General features: G+C 42.5%; 1 pseudogene; it reads left to right on the top strand.

Annotated features, from left to right (window-relative positions):
• The first annotated feature begins 281 nt into the window (after nt 1–281).
• Nucleotides 282–2,125, top strand: LOC101785933 (annotated as a pseudogene).
• Nucleotides 2,126–14,295: the final 12,170 nt, after the last annotated feature.

The raw sequence follows: 14,295 nt of genomic DNA, 5'->3' as shown, positions 1-14,295 counted from the left end.
TTGAGGTCTCAATCACAGGCCCGCAACGTGATAGTGATACAACTGTATTTGATTGTATCTTGTGATGATAACGAAAGAACAAAAATGACCATTTTCATAATATCTTGTAATGTTCCACATGTTTTCGAGTGGTTTGTCTTTCTCTGCGTCTGTACACATCCAGCGGTATTTTCTTCGTATGACACGTTACTCGTTAAGAAAGCAGCTCATGTCACGTGTGCATTCATCTTTTCTTTTTTATTTTCACCCGCATTTCTTCTACGTTTAGGTGATCTTCGAGCATGGAGATAAGCACAATAAGCATCTTCCTCCTGGGTATTATCCCAATGCTAATCATTGTAGCATCACTTCGCCACAAATCCAGAGTGAAATCAGAGAAAAGGCGACCTCCTGGTCCACGGGGCCTCCCCTTCATTGGAAGCCTCCACCACGTGCTCACCTCTCAGCCGCAGGCTGCCCTCCGTGACCTCGCGAAGAAGCATGGCCCGGTAATGTACCTGAAGCTGGGACAAGTCGACACCGTCGTGATCTCTTCACCAGCAGCTGCGCGAGAGGTGCTCCGGGAGAACGACCTGAGCTTCGCGTCACGGCCAAAGTTGCTTGGCGCGTAGATCATCTGCTACGGTTGCCACGACATTGCCTTTGCGCCCTACGGCGCCTATTGGCTGGTACTGCGCAAGCTCTGCACAATTCAGCTCCTCAACACTTCCAAGGTGAAGCAGTTTGCATCCATCAGGAACAGAGAAACCATGTCCCTCGTCAAGGAGATCTATTCCACCAGTGGGAAGACCGTGAACCTCGGCAGCCTGCTCGTGTCGTCCTCATTTCCTGTCAGCCGTGAATGTTGTGATAAGCAATATCTCTGGGTTTTGTGCCTGGGACCTATTCCCATCGCTGCAGTTTCTGGACGTCGTCACTGGAACAAAACGCCGGCTACAAAGAGCACATCTGCAGCTCGAAGGTGTGACAGACAAGATCATAGCCGAGTGTGAAGCACGGCGGAAGGAGAGGAAGGCAAAGAATTCTGAAGGACAAGAGGTGCAAGGAGAAGATGACCTTCTGAGCGTGCTGCTGAGGATCCATGATGAGGACGAGTTTGAGATCCCCATCAAAATCACAACCATCAAGGCAATTATTCAGGTAAATGTTACTCTTTTAGTTACAAACTGTTATCATGGTTATATTAAATATACCTGAGAGTCCATTCTCAACTCTGATCATTAATTTCTCATCACAAATCATTGGGTATTTACGTTCTTCACCATGAAGCTGTAACTCGAAAGCTGTACAGTGCTTTGATGATCGCACTTCTACTAACAAATCTTTTCGTTGTTTTGTTTATGTCAATTTTGTTCAGGATTTATTTACTGCAGGCACAGAGACAACTTCATCAACCAACGATAGAGCTGATGAGGAACCCAGATACCATGGTAAAGGCACAGAAGGAGGTGCGGCAAGCATTTGACCACAAATGCCCGTACGGCCATGAGTCCCTCATGGGCGAGCTGCACTACACCAGGATGGTGATCAAGGAGACTCTAAGGCTCCACCCACCGCTACCACTTCTTCTCCCTTGTCTGTGCCGTGAGACCTGTGACATCGGTGGGTTCAAGGTGAACAAAGGTACTAGAGTGATTGTCAACGCATGGGCGATGGCAAGAAGCTCAGAATACTGGGACAATGCTGAGGAGTTCAAATCTGAACGGTTCAAGAACAGCATTGCAGACTACACAGGCACACAATTTGAGTACTTACCATTTGGGTCCGGGAGAAGGTTGTGCCCTGGCATCGGCTTCGCCCTATCCACCCTTGAGCTAATCGTGGCACGGCTTCTCTACTACTTCAACTGGAGCCTTCCCCATGGAATGCAGCCTGAGGAGCTTGACATGGACACGACTGTTGGCGCCACGGCAAGGAGAACCAACCCATTGCACCTAGTGGCTTCACCTTATAAAGTTCCAATTGAGCATTGAAGTTTACAATCAGATTGTGGCATACCTACAATGTTTGGGTGGAACATAGTAAGATTATTCATAAAGATTGGATGAAATCCATGCCTGTGTTTTCCCTTAAAAACTTTATTGGCCGGTGAATGTTGTTTGATCCCACCTTCGCCATTGCAAAACACCTATTCTTGTGTATGAAATAAGGCCATTTTCAATGTGCATTTTACATTTATGTGTCTAATAATACCATGTAAGGAAGATGTGATTTAATTCATTGTTGAAATAGCTCCATACAATGTAAAATCTCATGGTTTGTGGTTTCCAAGATTACATGCAAAACACTGACATGCAAAACTTTTATTTTCCTCTCTATTTATTATTCGTTATTTTTAAATCACTACTATTATTTCTTTTTTCTTTTCATTCCTTTTCTTTTCAAAAGTTCTAACTTTTCATGTCCATTTTTCCTGTTTTTCATTATTACCTCTATCATTTCTTTTATTCTCGTTTTCTCTTTTATGATTTGTGAAATTACATGTGTGCGTGCTGAAACAAGGTGAGTATGAAGTTTTGTTAAATACCTATGTTTTTCGTATACTTAGCTGGGTGATCTGAGCTGAAATTCATATATTCTAGCGTGCTGCCTGGGGGCTATTCCGGGTCGCAGACTCGCAGGCACGACTCCAAGCAGTTACATCACAAAAAGCCCACCATAGGCCCATAAGAAGCTCGCCCCTGCCGCCGCCCTCCTCCTTCATCTCCGGCGGCTCCCGCCATTGGATCTAGCATAGCCAGCCACCATCGCACTAACCCAAGTAGTCGTTGGTTGCTGCGCTCTCACCCCGGCCTTAGCCCACCAGATGTCTTACCTTGGCCCACGGTTGGCAGCGTCCCCACTGCGCCATACCACCCACAACCCAACTCCATTGCCAATCTTCCCTCACCCACCAACTCCTTTCTAAATGCAGCAACCATGGACTCCCCTAACAACCCCAACCCCAAAAGGCCTATCTAAAGAGGAAGAGAAGATTAAAAAGCTGTCATTTGCTAGAAGTTACTGTAATGGAGATCTTCAGTAATTTTGGATGGAATTTCAGAAGCAGGATTTAAGCGTAGTGCTTTGTTCTTTCTGTTTCCTTTAACTTCCAAAACTTGATCAGAGTTGCTTGTTTAGAGTCGGTATGATTCAGTTACAGTTTGAATGCTGCAGATCGTTTTGGTTCTAGCAAGGTTTGTTATGGGGTGTAGACATTCACTTGTGAATGATCGAGGCCGGATATTTTTTCCTTAATCTAAAAAAACCCTTTTAACTTAACTGGCCACCATTAGGAGGAGGAAGATCCCTACTAACCACCAAAGAGTGTATCTTATATGTTGGGGTCTTGGCTGTATGGTTTCTGAGCAAAACTCAAAAAACAGATTTCAGTGGGTGCTTCTGCTCTTTGTTGGACTTTGTGGCTCAGTAGAAATGAGATTGTGTAAAAAAATAGTACCTAACTTTTTCTTGTAGGTACTCTTCAAGGGAACTTACTGGACAAGATGTTGGTCCCTACTATCTAAAGAGGAAGACTGTCATTTGCTGAAAGTTACTGTAATGGAGATCTTCAATAATTTTGGGTGGAATTTTAGAAGCAGGATTCAAGCATAGTGCTTTGTTCTTTCTGTTTCCTTTAATTTTCAGAAATGTTTATTTAGAGTCGGTATGATTCAGTTGCAGTTTGAATGCTGCAGATCGTTTTGATTTTTTCAAGATTTGTAACGAGTTGTAGACATCCACTTGTGAATGATCAAGGCTGGATAATTTTTTCTTTAATCTAAAAAAAGACCCTAATAACCTAACTGGTGACCATTAGGAGGAGGAAGATAAACGGGCATCAGTGGACTCACCTGTAGTGAACCTGCGGCTCCTACAACGGGATGACTTCCAGTCGCTTGCGTGACCTGGATTATTCCCCCGATGCCGCGCTTAAGTGTCGTGGTGTAACAGCCCAAGCAAAGCAGCATATCGGGAGTCCTATGTAGCTTTGGCAAGCTAGTTAAGTCCTATAACTTTAAAACCCACTAGGTCCATCTAGCACAACAATTGCAGCCTATAAATCTTCTTCCGCGAATACCATTCAACATTTTCTTATTAGACTTGATTCAACAATCTGTTAACCCTATGTCAACATTTCGCATGGACTAACTCAAAATTGCACGGAGATTGGATACTATTTTTGACTTGCTCCCCCACCTCACCAAAATTTTCTCACATGTGATATATGTTTCAACATTTTCTTACAATCTGTGAACCCTGATTTAACAGTTTGAATAGGCTAATTTAGCATTTCACCGGGGTCACATATTGTTTATGGTTGGTTTGGGGATGAGGTATTTATATAAGGTTGTGATAGCCTATAAAAAAACTCATGGAAGTTATATAGATTTCCCGCATCATACCAGGTTGTGCCGGGCTCCTATGTAGCTATCGAAAGTTAAGCCCAGCCCACCACAGCCCATCCATCCAGCAGCTTATAGCCCATACCCAAAGCATGCAAGCAAAGGCAGCGCACGCAGCGGAACGCACAAGAGGCAGCACTGCGTGCACCGAAGCACAGCAGAGTAGCAGCAAGCACGCTGCTAGATGTTCCTTTTTGCAGCAAGTAGAGCAAGGATGGCGTTTTATTTTTTTATTCTTATATTTTATTTTATTTTTCTACTCCAATCCTCATAAAAAGCATATTCAACATTTGTGTCAAACTAATTCAATATTTGAAGAAACTAATTCAACGCTCTAGAAATATATAACATATTGAAGGACCAAAAAGATGATAAGAGGGGGAATGAGAGCCGATTCAAATTTTCTTAAAGAATCTTAGCTAAAGTTCTAAACCCAACCACAAACTTCTCTTCTACCAAAATAAGGTCTACTTAGCTATACACGAGCTAATGGATCTAGGAATAATGCTAGAAGCCCAAATTGAGATTAGCGGAAGCAAGAAAGAGTCCAAACAAGTATCGGAAGCAAAACTTTAAAAACTAACACCACAGTTCGGAAAAATCCGGACAAACCTTTGGAAAATTTCGGATTTTTGAAGATTTCCGAAAAAACCTTCGGAAACTTCTCGAGCTCCAGAAATTTCCGGAATATTCCGGAATTCCAAAAATCAGCCTTGTGAGGAGGGTGGAAAAATCCGAAACTCGATCAAACGACCTCCAAAAATCACGAAATTTGAACCATAGCCTCACAACAACATTCCAAAGGTGTTCCCAAAGTTTCAACTCAAAAGGCTCACGAATTGGTCACAAGATTCTATGAATTTAGAAAAGGGCACACGAAAGGGATTTTTGGGAAATATCAAAATCCAAGGTGCTCATGCATAGATTTGCTTGGAGATCATCCTAAATGTTCTTGCATATGTCCTAGCACCGATTTGCCCCAAGAAAAATACCTCAAAATGCTGCCAATCGTGAGATCCAAAGTTCACCCAAAAATGCTTCCAAAACAGGGGAAAAGATAGATTTCAGATATTGAGAAGGAGAAGCAATTGAGCACGAAATTGATTCTTGGATTACTCCACCATGTCCGGTTACAAACCAATCATAAGCACAAACAAAGGTTGGATGGCAAAATGATCAACACAAAGATCCCTCCTCTCTCCCTCTACCAAAGGCTCTCACAAAATAAATAAGAAAACCCCCACCAAAACAACCAAAGGGATGGCTGCCCCAACCAGCCATCTCTTCACTTGGTTATTTCCCAAGTTGCCCTTACATGAAGCATACAACTCCAAACCACCTAGGGGTAAAATCATCCAACTTTTTCTTCGTTCATCGGACAGACCCGACGCCTTCATGACTTAGCTTCGCCTCGACGCAAGCTTCACAATGATGCCACGCATCCTCCGACTCGACACCGTCCAACCGCACCAGACTTGTCCCCCGGTTTTGAGGCCAAACCGGTCAAACCCTCTTGCACACCCCGCAGGCGTGACTCTTCCCCGGTTTTGAGGCTAAACCGGTCAAACCCTCTTGCCCACCGTGTACGACGTGACTCACCGATGTCGACACGTGTCCGGCCTCCACCAAGCCTTCGACGCCTCCAAGTCTTTCACTTCCGACTCCCAGGCCACCTACTCGACTTGCCTCCGTCCTGCTTGACTCGACCGACACCATGTCCATCACCGTCCGTGTACTCTTACTCTTCCATGCACCATGTGGATCGTCTGTGACTCCGCCTGGACTCCTCGGGTCCCTTGGTCCAAGTCTACTTGTGTCCACCCTTCACAGCCCTAGTATATCGGCATGAACCTTTCGCTTGACCTTCACCTCATACCGTCGACCGCCACGTCGCATCCTACACCTGCACATCACAAAGCCAAGAGACACAACACACAAGATATATTTTATACAAATACCGCAACACAACTCACACCTCTGGTTAGCCGTTAGCATAATCAAGTGCATATGGAATATGGACTCAACCGGTAAAGCTTCAAATCATCTAGTCAATCACTCATCACAAATAGACCAAGGCACATCTCAACTTAGTCTCTCAATCTCCCCCTTGATAAGTACATTGACAAAAGATGATTTGAAAGCAAAAGAGAACTCATTCAAGTGCCCAAAAGCTAAGTAAAGCAAACACAAGGCCACTTCATATGAGAAATGATCATGCAAGCTCCAAACAAAAAACTCTCGGTTCCCAAAGAAAAGACAAGGCTTAACGCAACCGAAGAGTCAAGCAAAAGACATAAGAGCTACATGAATCCCAAACTGCCATCAAAGCCATTTCAACATTTGTTAAACGCTCATCATAATCAAATCAAGGTTCATATCAACTTAATTTCTCAATCTCCCCCTTGATGAGTGTGTTGACAACATTCAAGCGCAAGAAATGGTTTGAGAGGCAAAAGCCGAAAATCTCATCCAAGTGATCAAAAGCCAAGATCGAAGTCACTTGAGATGAGAAGAGCCGTAAAAGCCAAGTTGTGAAATCAATTAGGCAAAACTCTCATCCAAGTGATCGAAAGCCATGTAAAGGCAAATATTAAAGTCACTAGGCATGAGAAACATCACAAAGGCAAAATCAACTTAGTAAAGTTTCTGTCCCCAAAGACATGGGCAGCAACTTAACACAACTGAGACAAAGAACACATGATCCCTCAAGAACAAGAAGAGGCAGAAAGGGCTCAATACCAATCATGTGAAGATCAAAAACACATGATCCATCAAGAAGAGGTAGAAAGAGCTCAACACCAATCATGTGACGATCAAAAGCTCAAACCAAATGTCGGTTCCTTAAGAAGAGCTAAAATCTCAACACAACCGACAAAAGAGCAAAAGAGAGCACGGAACTCACAAGCTTCCCCTGAACACATGCACTCCCCCTGAAAACATGCCACAATAAAATGCATGCACAAGAGAAAAAGAATGCATACTTCCCCCAAATGCAGAACTCCCCATTAAATGAAAGACTCCACCTTAAATGCAAACATAAGATACACATGGGAGTACAAAATGCATGCCATGAGGTGTACAACCTACCAAACTTCTCAAATATATCACAAAGCACTTACAAAGGCTACAAGTGAGATAATGCGCAAGCAGGTAGATCATAAAGAGCAATTGCATCGCCATCAAGAGATATTATGATATAAGCAAAAGATGAAGCAAGTTGTCTAGTTTTGCAGTTTATAAAAGTATCACCACATGAGCAAGTACCTAGTCATGAGTCACTCAAGCAAGAAGTAAACTAGGCCATCAGAGCTCATACAAGGAAGATACATTCTTAACAAGAGATCATTGCAAACGTCCACATATGCATCACAAGTCATGTCAAGGCTTGTTGAAACCATGTGCCTACTTTTTTTGGTAGACATCATGTAACAACTAAGCAAGCAAGGATATCAACATTAAGCACAATAACTTGGTGAATTACTAAATTATTCTTTATCATCATTTTTCATTATTCAGTTTAAACAACATGAATTCCAAGCATAAGCTAAACATGGAACTAGCATTCAAGCAAAAACAATGCATAAACAGGTGACTAGTCATGGGTGATAAGCATTTCAGGTTTATAGCTTAGAAATAGCATTGGATTCAAAAACATTTATCTCATCATGTTTATAAGATAATATCATCAATAGCATATGCTGCACATTGCTACACAATCACCAACAAATGCACTAGCTCACAAATAGCATAAGGAAATGCTAAGGGTATATATGGGAAGCTCATCTAGTGCAACGTGTACAAGGTGCAAAATGATATAAATGCAATGCGATGCAAAAAGAGACGGGGTTCGACTCAAATCAAGAAAGCTCATGAGGGGTTAAACCAATCCAAAAAAAATCCGTGGCAAAAGAAGAACCGCCAAGGATCCTAATTGAGTACCATAGAAAAGATATCAATTGAAGGATCAAAAATTGATATCACTTGAAGAAAATAAAATCCAATTGAAAGATCAAATGTGATACCAATTAAAAGATCAAAACCGGATATCAAAAACCAAAGCAAGTCCTTGGTCCAAACTTCCCCTCGAATGAAGTCGAACACCCCCTCAACCAAAGACAGCTAGCAAACAAAAACTAGGAAAAGAAGGGGGAAAATGAAAAACTCCAACACCAATCAAAAGGAAGAGAAAATCCAAAGAAGGAGCAAAATGCAACCCAAAGATATGGCAAGCCCAAAAGCAAGGTAAAGCTCAATTCATGTCACAGTGCAATGATGATACCAGTGAGAGAAATTAAAGCATTGCAACATGATTCCACATTTATGAATAAAAGCTTGGGCAAGCAAACATGTTGACAAGGTACAAATGATCGTACAAAGATACTAAGCTAAAATGATATCAAATAAACAACATGCCATATCCAGTATGAAGACTAAGCTAAAGCATGGCACGATGTTCATGTGGATCATCCACCAAGATATATTACAAAGCTAGCATGACAAGATATACATGAAGATCACACATGCTAACATGAAAAAGTTGCTAGCCTACCATGGTATATTCACAGCATGATACAAGTATAAAACATGCAAAAGAGTCCACAAGTGAGTAGTATACACAAAAGGAAAAACTCACTATACAAGTGTACATCCAAAACGGCGTGGAGAACCATCAAGTCTTGATCACCTCAAGCAAAATATCAAGTCCCTTCGAGCTCATGTCCTCCACCCGCATCCCCATACCTACACATGGGGACAAAGAAGATCGAGTCTTGGATACTAAAGGGTTAGCAAGCATATACTTGGAATCCAAAACTTAGTCACACGGGTAAAAGATGCACTCAACTTAGCATGTGGGTTAGCATGATGCAAATGTCAATTCAAATGAGATGATTTTGAAATACCCTTGGAATCATGCCTCAAAGGAGCAACTCAAGAAGAAGAACGAGTGCTATCACTAGCAAAAAGATAATGATCCCCCGAGGTCTAAAGAGAAGAACCAACACAAGCACCATGAGAACCATGTCGTGGACCAACATAAAAATAACTAGAAGAATGTCCACGAGTATGACCTAACTCACTAGAAAAAGAGTCATAAAACCCATCAATGAAACGTGGCTTCTTACTAGGTTCACAAGTGCTCATGCCGTGAGATGGGCCATGAACAACCAAAGGCCTAGAAACATGAGTTCACCGCATTTGTCTTGCACAACGATAATAAAAGCTCTCTTGATGCCCATCTTTCTCACAATAAGAGCAATGGTACAAAGGTCTTTTTGTAGGTATGGTTTGAGAGGACGAATCATCATTCTCATTCAAGTGAGAAGTCCCTTGGGACTAAGAGCAAGAAGCATTAACAACACCATTTGACTTGGTGGCCACATTAGGTTCACATGTGCCATGGGAAAGGCTGCGTAGCTTCCAAAAAGCTTTGGCACGCACACATCACTCATGCTTAACATGACAAAAGCAAAACTCAACGGTATGCCCATCTTTCTTGCAAAAGGTGCAATGTAACTTCGATTTGGGAGTATGAGTTCCAAAAATGTGAGAAGCACCCTTGCCACTCGAATTGTCCTAGGCAATACCGGAAGAAGCAAAAAGCTTAGGAATAGCTATAAAAGAGCTATCCAAAGTAGTAGCACAAGTGTTATCATTCAAAGACTCACGCTCAACACAAGAAGCCAACTCCAATTGGGAAGAAGCAATTTTGGAAACACCAACATCGGAGCGACAAAAATTGCGTGAATCAAAAGAATTAGCACTATGACTCTTGCATCTTGTGGCCAAAAACCTCATTTTCATATTTAAGGCAATCACAAGTACCACATGGAACATTTCTTAAATTATCCATCTGCTTTTCAATGCACTTAGCATAGGTGGTAGGAAAGAGTTCATTTCTTTCTCAAGGTTGGCACTCATCTCATTGTGCTCAACCAACTTAGCGCTCATATCATCACGCATTTGCTTCAAAGCCAAAACTTCATTTTCCAATTCAATGCATGATGTGCAAATAAGACCGCATGAACAAACATCGTCATTCACATCAAGCACGATATCATGATTATCACAAGAAGTAAGGCAAGCATCATCATCAAGAACCAAGAGCATATGCTACAAGGTATAGACTTCATTTCATAAATTTCAACCCTAGCATGCTCAAGTTGATCTACACATCTGGTGTGAGTCAATTTTAGTTCATTAATTTTAGCAAGTAAAGACTCACATGAAAGACATGGTAAACAAGCATTGCATCTCAACAAATCCATTTCATCTCTAGCTTTATCAAGATCATTATTCAAAGTAACACATGAATTACATGGCAGAGAGGCATTAGATTTCAACAAGTCATTCTCAGATTTCAAACAAGTAAGAGAAGACTTCAATTCATCATTCATTTTAAGCAAGTTATCACAAGAATTGCAAGGATTTAAAGCACATGACTTCCAATGAGCAATTTCACATTTCAACCTAGCAAGAGAACATTTCATCTTCTCATTCTTCCTACACAAAACATCACAAAGCTCTATGTTTGTCTCATTTTCATCTTCACAATCATCAACACGATTGCATAGAACCATGATGCATTTTACAAGCGTACCTTGGCTCATGTCTCTTAGCCCCCCGTAGAACTCACCCTTCGTGAGATCACCATCCTGGTAGTTCTCGAGGAGATCCATTACCGCCTCCACTTTTGGTTCCAACTCAATCTCCGAACTCCTTCTACTTGAGGACAATGAAGCACAAGAACAAGAGCTTGGTGCTATAGCTCAAAGCACCGGTTAGGATTAGCCAAAAGTAATCTCGAATCTCAAAAATCAAATCATGGAGAGGAGAGGCGTGGGCTGGACAGGGACCTCACGTGGGAGATGGTCGGGAGACCAACCGGTAGAGGGAAGCCTTACTGGCACTGGGGAGGCTACCAAGCTGATGAACCTCGGGGTCTGTGTAGGCCATCTGGCATGCGAGCAGAGGAGGAAGCAGGAAGAAGCACTGACAAGCGAGCCCCGCGAGATAATAAACAAGTTCAAATTTCTCCCTTCATTTGACCCCTCTACACTTTTTCAAATATTGCTCAAAAATACTCATTGGAAATATAAAATCACCAAGAATACAATGCCATAAAAATCAACTCAAGAGATGCTATGGTTTTCACGCAATTGACAAAACAAAATAGCTAAAATTGAACATTATGTGAAGTTTTGGCACAAGCAAACATCTCTAAAAGATTTGGTAAAAATAATTTAAAATCACTAAAGTGTATCTAGTATTTAAATTAAATAATTGGGGGTATAGTTGTATGGAAAAAATTGGGTTTGCTTGACAATTTTCGTTTTTCAACAATAAATAACAAATTTCTGGGAACTTAAATAATGCATGGCCACAATGTTCATTTATGCACAAGTGATGTTCATGATTCTCAGTTATGCACAAATGATGTTCATGATGCTCAACTATGCACAAGTGGTGTTCATGATGCTCCACTATGCACAAGTGGTGTTCATGATGCCCAAATATGCACAATGATGCTTGTGATGCGTGTCGTGCAAAGATGTTGTGTTTAGTGCATGTTTTCTCACCAAAACTGAACTATGCGTTTGAATTTCCAAAAATACAAGTTAGAGTTTAAGGTATATGATATAACTTTCATAAAGGTCCACAGATGAGAAGCTCGAGGGATTTGGAGATAGGATTGTGGGAACTTTGGTGGAACGTCAGTCAAAGCTATTTTTGAATTTAATTGAAATTTGACCAAACTTCTAGTCGATTTTTGGAACATCCTCTGCTCAAAATCAGAAGAAGTGCTTTGAGTGAAAGGTGTTCAACTTGATAAGTTAAGCAACTTTTATGTTGGCCAAAATTTAAGTTCTTATATAAAATTTATTTTTATTTGCTTCACAAGTGATTCTCAACAAGAGGGAGTTTTAACACTTGGTTCAAAATCTGAGGTATTTTTGGACCTTAACTCTTAGCAATTTGGAGTTAGCTATCTTTTATTCTTTAACCCCTCTATTGATTCTTTGATTTACTTTCTTATTTACCAGGGCTGTCACACTCTCCCACCCTAAGCTCCCACCATCCCCTGAGCTGCCTCCACCCCAAGCTCCCACCACCGCACCGCCCCCGAGCTCACATCGACCTTGCGCCGCCCCCGACCTCCCCCCATCCCTGAGCTTGTGCCGCTACCGACCTCCCTTTGTCCTTAAGCATGCACCACTCCTCGAGCTCCCTCCACGCCTAGTCTTCTGCCGCCCCAAGCTTAACAGCCCATGATCAAGTGGCTTCGGGTAGCCTCCCCCCAAGACGTAGCGGTCCATGACAACCTCAGCCCAAGATTTGATGAGGGCGACTGAGGCTCTATGGACAACAGTGAGTGCCTTAGTGGTGATGAGATGGGCTTCCAAATACACCCTTCTTCTTTATGACATGTAGGCCCCACAATACAACCTAAATATAAAAGTTGGGGTGCCGAACATGTAGCTTTTTTTTTCTTTGTTGCTTCTCCATCGAGCCACTTCCCTAGGAATCCTATGTAAGTTTCGCAAGTTTTTTTGTCATTGGACTTCTATTGTCTGTGCCCAACACAAATTGGATGATCGGATTTTATGAGGCAGAGGTGGATCATTTGTGAAGCCGTGCATGAGAGCAGTGTGGAGCAGGTGGACACTAACCTGTGCATGGACAGCAGTCGCCACACCAAAGGAGAGAGTTGGATAGGATGCTAATAGAATTTGAACTTCAAATCATTTTCTCTTAAACTATGCATCTGAATTTAAATTAATTTGAACCATAGTATTTGTTGAAATTAATGAAACAAAATGAGATATGATGATATTTTCAAATTTTATTTTAATACTTCAACATTTTAATATACTACTTCAACATTTCCACGGCTTCCATTCATCCCCCCTCTGGTCGTCTTTCCGGTTCTTCAATTGGTATCAGAGATTGGTTAAGAATCACACCACCTTAATCGGGTTTGTGATCCACAGGGTGACAAGGTAAAGGGCGCTCCAATGGATGAGCAGCAACATCATGGCGTCCTTATCTTCACGCTCGACCTTATCTCCTCACGCCTGTTCCATAAATCGGCCTCATCCCCAAGCCCCTAGCCTCCCAAACCAAGCTTTCGAGGAACTTTTCCCCATGGCCGAGTTCTTGAGCTCCTCCGACCTTCGGCCAAAATCCGGCCATCTCCCTCCACCTCCACAAAATTCCTCCCGTCCAGAGCTGCTCCATTCCTTTCCATCAATCATCCATAGAACAGCAAGGAATCGAAGTTTCCCCCAAACTTCCAGAAACTTTCAACCGCCACCACTGCCCAACATCGCCTCCTCTTCCGGCCCTCCTCGTCGTCAACCGGTGGCTCCGATCGAACCTAGGTGAGGCCCTAGTTGTGATGCTTGCGTTTGTTTTCCTTGTTGGGTGACTTTCCACGCACATGCCCGGCGATGCCAATGGCCATGCGCCGGCTCTTGTCGCGGTATAGGCTAGGGTTAGGGGCACATCGAAATAAGAGGGGGAGAGAGTGCGCGAGGGTGTGGGAATTGTTTTGGGGCTGTCTTTGACGAGAAGGAGGGCACCGCCGTGCCGGCATGGGTGCGCCGCCGCCGGCCCTGCCAGGTCTGTGCATTTGTGCGTGTGACTGGAGGTTGAAGAAGGTGAAGGACGTGGTTGCGAGAGAAATAGAACTCTAGGGGGTCTGGCATAAAAGGGATGGTTTTATGTGTAAGGTGGGAATCTTCCCAGGGATCTGAGCTCAAAATGCAGGGGGTTGAATCTAAGACAAGGGCAGATCTGAGTAGGAAAATGTTTTTCCAGGGGTAGATTGCAAAATACTTTCGGTTTGATTAAAATCACTAGATCTAAATTGTTGCAAACTTGTAAAATACATAGAAAAATGTAGAAAAAT

The sequence above is a fragment of the Setaria italica genome, chromosome IX, assembly GCF_000263155.2.
Source record: "Setaria italica strain Yugu1 chromosome IX, Setaria_italica_v2.0, whole genome shotgun sequence".
NCBI lineage: Eukaryota > Viridiplantae > Streptophyta > Magnoliopsida > Poales > Poaceae > Setaria > Setaria italica.
The sequence above is the reverse complement of the archived record's forward strand: the minus strand, read 5'-3'. Positions and strand labels throughout refer to the sequence as shown.